This window comes from Elephantulus edwardii, unplaced genomic scaffold, assembly GCF_000299155.1.
Source record: "Elephantulus edwardii isolate Elephantulus edwardi_28Jun2011 unplaced genomic scaffold, EleEdw1.0 scaffold00008, whole genome shotgun sequence".
Taxonomy (NCBI): domain Eukaryota; kingdom Metazoa; phylum Chordata; class Mammalia; order Macroscelidea; family Macroscelididae; genus Elephantulus; species Elephantulus edwardii.
The window spans coordinates 25,307,864-25,314,485 of NW_006399758.1; positions in this window are offsets into that span (position 1 = coordinate 25,307,864).

A 6,622-nucleotide genomic window follows, 5' to 3' on the forward strand; every position below is an offset into this window, starting at 1 on the left:
TACTTGGACCAGGAGGCAGTCATCAGAACAGAGCAAGGGAACACTGCATGGTTCAAAATTGGGAAGGGTGTACGCCAGGGATGCATCCTATCTCCTAATATATTAGTATGCTAAATTTGTTACAATCAAGGAAGCCATAAACCTATAGGTCTCAGGTTGATTCTGACCTAAAGCTACAATATAGAACTTTCCTGTAGGATTTCCAAGGCTGTAAATCTAAACAGAAGCAGATTATCACTTCTTTCTCCAGTTGGTGGGTCAAATCATTGGTCTTTAAATGGTATTAGCTTAGTAATGAACCACTATGCAATGATGGATACTGATGAACTGATACTGGTACCCTATTATCAACTTAAGTTCATGCTTTATTAAGGTTTCCAAAGTCTTAGTTTAATACCCTTTTTCCATTCCAGGATTCCATCCATATTAGCATATTATACTTAATAATCATGAGCATATTATACTTAATAATCATGTAAATTCTTTTTAGATATGACAGTTTCAAAAAGGTTTATTTGTTCTTACTAAATATTATATAGAGGAAGTATGTGGGAAATATTTCTGCAATATTATTGATGGTAAATAGTAATAAGTAAACAGCAATTTTTATTGACAGAAGAAGAAGTTATGGCTTTGAATTGTGTTGCAGAAGTGTGCTGAACAGCCCATGAACTTTCTAAAGAGCAAACAAATCTGTCTTGGAGGAAATGCCATCATTGTGGTTCTTAGAGGCAAGGATGAAGAAACTTCATCTCATATTCTTCATGTTGTCAGAAGGGTTATTCTTTGGAAAAACATATCATGCTAGGAAAGGAAATGGGTCAGAGAAAGAGAGGAAGACCCTCAACAAGACAGATGGACACAGCAACTGTAACATTAGGCTGAAACATGACAGATCTCGGGAGTTTGGTGCATGATATAGCAAGATTCAGATCTGTCGTTCAAAATCTATTTCTGAGTAGTAGTATAATTGAAGGCCCTAACAACAAACAACAAAATCAAACAAAAAAAATAGTAATTTAAAATTATCTATCAGGGTGTTGCTAGCCTGAAAGTGTTTACATCATCAAGCTGTTTTCTATGTTGTACTCTAATTATGAGTTTTATTTAAAAGTTTAGTTCAGATTGAACCAAAACAGAGATCATTTTCTTAGCTAGGCTTGGTGTTTTTTTAACTACACTTTGGAATGCAAGAAGAAAAACAGTTTGTAAAAGATAGAAAAGATTCTAAATGTATGCCGCAATATAAGTGAAATGAAATTTGGATTTGTTTAAATAGTCTATTGCTGTGGAGTTTAATTTTAAATATGACTTTTCCTAAGCATTGTTCAACTTTGCTATGGGAATATGTGAATGGAGTGTTAGCCTATCAGCAAGGGGATTGACTATCCACGATTTCACAAGGGGATTGGCCAGTCTCAACACTCTGCATGGGGATTGGCTAGTCTCACTGGAGGAAAAATGTTCCAGTTGCCCGCAGGCCTGATCACTCCTTGAAAAAACCTGATAATGTCTAATAAGGTGACCAGACCAGATGACTAGATCCTGATAATGTTCTAGGCCTAATCACAAAAGCCCACATCCAAGTTAATTAACAGGAACTCCCCTCCCAAATTCCAAGAAAATATCATCTCCCCTAGTTATTCCTAAAACCCCCTATCAAAAAACCTGCCCTTGTCTGCCCACATGCCATGTTGACCTTCTCCAAGTGGTCACTTGGTGTTCAATTCAGACCAGTAGTGAGAGACAGACAGATCTTTGCCTAACATTGAAGAGGCAAAAGAACATGGGACGCCCTTCTTGCACCACTTATACCTATGGCAGCAATAGCCATGGCTGACCTGGAGACTTGATGTGAGATGAGACACTGAAGCGGAGAGCTAATATTGGCAGGACTGAGAACTTGGGAACACTGGCATGAAGCTGTGAGGCTCAAGGCTGAGGTGCCTGTAAGCACATTTTGAACTGTCCTGACTATATTCTGCTACTAACCTGGATTCTAAGCTTTTGTCTTTCCTAACATGATTCTGTGTGGTCTGTGAGCTATCACATGTGATTTTGAACTCAGAAAAGCAAGATTAGTATTGAGATGAGTAGAGAGAGGTATAGGAGTGTGGGTTCCCCTTTGTGAAGTTGGTAAATGTCAGATGTGGTCATCCCATGTGGCATTTGCTTTGTTAAAATTGTATAATTGAGTTTGTGTTGGTATAAAAACTCTGTCACCTTTGCTGGTTATTGTTCGTGTCTGTTAACCTTTTGCAGTTTATCTTACCAGAAGGCTATGTTTCTTTTTACAGCTGGACCTCAGTTCCATTGCCTGTCACTCATTCATTTCTTTTTCTTTTAGTTATATAGATTGTCTTCAGGGCCAAAGCAATTCAGGTGGAAATACTCAAATGTCTTATATCTCAGCATGTTTGCTTTCTAATTTACATTTCTCCACTAGATTTATGCCTTTATGTGTCCCATACTAAACTAATAACACTAAATTGGAGCCAAGCGTCTTTAATTTCTCAAAGGAAACAGCCTTGTCTGCCTATCAAATGTGAAGCAGCAGGGAGAAATGTAGCTGCTTATAAAGGCATTGCAACTGGACCAGGGAGTTGCACTCACCTTTTCACTTAAAGCCATTAAATCTGACAGCTTCTAGCCTTCAAATCCCTGTGGTGTTAAAAGTCTACGTGCATTTCATGTCATCTGGCTAGGTTATAATCGTTGCACTTGGCTATTTTTCACAGAAGTCCTTGGAAATCTCACTCAGTGAAAACTGTACCTTTTTTTCAAAAAATCTCTTCTTTTACCAAGCTCCTGAGCAAATTTCAGTACCATTTAATGGCATTTAGAAAAATTACAGTGATATTCAGTTTTTTCTCCTGGAGTTTAAAATATAGCAGATTCTTCTCATTCTATGCTAAAATATGAAGATAAGAAGGAAAAATGCAAAATCACAGAGCATTATATTCCTTTTGGGGCTTTAAAACGGACATGTTTCTTTAGGAAAATCTTGGAAAAGTATTATTGTAACAGTTTCAAGTCAAAGATTCAGTCACAGATACACAATACTCCAGGAATATGAAATATCAGTTAAGTTATATGGAAGACGAAAAACAGAATATTTAAAGTTAAGGGCCTTAAAGCCCAAGCACAAGCCTGCTATTTTGTAATTGAATAAATTTAAGTAAAGATAGATTACAAACTACATGCCTAAGGCCTTTCAGTTTTTGAGGTAACCAAGTAGAAAATAAAAATTGAGACATGCTTTTTATAATACATGTATGAACAAAACTGCTACCAAGGACCTCTTTCAAGGGCTAAAGAACGCATATGTCACTTTAAAGATTAAAATATTCCTGACCAAAGTCATGATATTCTAAATTGCTTCATATGAATGTGAAAATTTGACAGTAGAATAAAGAAAAATCAAATAAAATATTTCCTATCTTTGAATTATGATGTTGGAGAAGAATATGAAATATGGCATGAATTTCCAAAACAAGTAAATCTGTCTTGGATTAAATGCTTCTGACGTGCTTCTTAAACGTAAAAGTGAAGAGACTTTGTTGCACATATTTTGGGCATGGTATCAGGGACAGTGTAATCTTCTTACCATCTATCATGATGTTGCCTATTGGTCCAGTGTTGAGGATTTTTTTTCCTTGATGTTGAGATGTAGCCTAATTTGAATGCTGTAGCAAAGTTATACAACATAAAAATAAAAACTGTTTTTGTTTTCATCTGAGTGATTTTTAAAAATTTTGACTATTAACTTCACTATTGAACAGTATTTCAATAAAACTATACATATCAATGCTTAAATAATAATTAGACAGAAACTAACAGGAATGGTTAACTGTTGTTATTGTTAAGCCTGATAATTTAGCAGTGAATCTCACATGAATTTAGAAGTTTAAGCACAGAAAAGATCATCAATATCTTCAAAACTGGATAAACCTTGCCAATTACTATGTGTTAAGGGGCATTGTAAACTATCATGAAGTGGCATGGAAAAATGAATGATAGCATTGCTCAACAATAGGTTAAAAGATCAGATCTTTAATAATGAATTTTAAGTGTTACTGTTTACTAGCCCTACTGGCCTAGTGGCAAGAAGCTGCACTGGAATCCAGGAGGCACAAGGTTTGGATCCACCAGCTGCTCTGCAGGAGATGGATGGGCAATCTCCTCTCATGCAACTAACCTGTTTCAAGGTCAGCTATGGGTCGGTCCCAAATCCAGGGTACACACCAACAAAAACAGCTTATAAGAAGTAACCATTAAAGAATAAAATATTTCGTTCTTTTAGTATACATCACACACTATATTTCAATTTAAAAATTAATTAGCTGTATAAACCAATCACTGGGATGTTACATATGTAAAAATAGCAAATATTTCTTTTGCAAAAGTTTTGGAGGCAAAACCAAAAAAGTTCTGGAGGACAATGGTTAAGTAATGTTGGATGCTAACAAAGATGTCAGATGTTTGAGACAGCCAGTCACCCCTCTGGAGAAAGATGAGATAGTCTGCTTCAATGAAGATTTCAAGCCTCAGAGGAAGTCTACTTTGTCCTATAAGATCACCATGAATCAGAATAAACTCCATGGCAATGAGTCTGGTAGGTTCCTTTCCTTTGTTTTTTGATTTTTAATATTCTTTTTTGTAATTTGTGGTAAAACATATATAGCATGAAATTAATTTTTTAAACAATTTTAACTGTTAAAATTAATCTAATTTTTTAAGTGAAGAAAGGTAGCTTATTCTGGCTTTCTGTATACAAATAAAGATAAAGGGTAACAGAATTGGTCAAACAGTAGACTAGCTAATTCCAAGACTACTGACAGTCACCTTTTTTGGAAAGATTTATGTAAGTTATGATATTGAATTTCCACTTATATCTAGGTTAATAAAAAAGGCAATGCTCATACATTTTGCTTATAGGTTTCTTAGAAAAGAGAGACTTTTTGATATGGATAGCAAACCCCATTTTATCAGAGAACAGTCTCCATCTTATCAGAGAACAGAATATTCACAAACATAAGAAAGGGGCCATACACAATAGGTGTTACTGAGAAAAAACTGAGAACCAGGTAAATTTGGATAGTCTAGGTTAATGGGTGACGAAAATATAAATGAAAATATCATAAGCTTAATGTTTCTTTTTTGATTAGGAGTTATTTGGTTTTAAGATGCTAGTACTGTATGCATAGTAAGGAGTTTTACTGGCAAGGTGGGTGAAAGGCAGAATCATATTCATATACATTGTTTCATGTACATTGTATTTTACACATTCATTCACACCCATTGTGTTTTAACATTTACTATGATGAATGTCCATTGTTCAGTCCAAAATATTCTTTTAGCAAATTCATAATATTGTGCAGTAATAATCACTATCTAATTTAATAACATTTTCATCACTGCAAAAAGAAATCCCTTAATTGTTACGGAGTCACTTCCAACTCCCCTCTCCTATAATCCCCTGGCAATCATTATTAACATTTGGCCTCTGTAGATTTTTCTATTCTGAATATTTTATGTAAAGGGATTATGTATCTGACTTCTTTCACTTAGCATAGTGATTTCAAGGTCTATGGACATTATAACGTTTATCAGTATGTATTTTTTTTCTCCTGAATAAAATAATTTTGCAGTGTATGTATATAGTAAAATTTGTTTATTCATTTACCATTTGATGGACAATTGTTTTAGCTTTCCAACCATTATTAATAATACTGCTGTGGGAACGGATATATATGGTTATAGTTTGAACATTTTTTTTATTCTTTTGGGTATATGCTTCAAAGTATATTGCTGGGCCATTTATCTTGTTAAAGAACTACCAAACTCTTTTCCATAACAGCTGAACCATTTTACATTCCTACCAGTAAAGTGAAACATGCTTAAGAAATTTAGAGGGTAACTATCTGGCCAGCTGACTGAAACAGATTCATATTGGTTCTCATTCCAAAAAAAAACAGCGACCCACAGAATGTGGAACTATTGAACAATATTATGAACATCACATGTATCTTAAAAAATGGCTAGAACACTACATCCATAGGGAACTACCAGAAATTCAAGCTATGTTCAGAAGAGGCCATGGTACGAGTTATCTTTGCTGAGGTCACATGGACCTTGGTTGAAAGCAGAGGACACCAGAACAATGTTTATTTGTGTCTCACTGATAGTGTTTTCAGAGGCCGCACATCACAGGAATAAAGCTTACCCATTTTTCGACCCACAGAACAGCTGATGGATCTGAGCCACACACCTTTGGGTTGGCAGCTGAATCTTTAGACAATCAGAGCTCCCTTGATTTGAGTATTGATGAACAACATTGAGCAGCTTTTCTTTTGCCGTTTCTTAATCTTAAAAAAAAAAAATGTCTGCTCTAGGAGTTGACAGCATACCAATTGATTTATTTCAACAAACAGACGCTGCCCTGGATGTGCTAACTACGTTGTGCCAGGAAATCTGGAGGACAACCAGCTGACCAACTGACTGGAAAAGATCAATATTTGTTCCCATTACAAAGAAAGGTGACCCAACAGAGTGCAGAAATTATCAAGCAATATCATTAATATCACATGCAAGCGAGATTCTGCTGAAAATTATCCTAAAA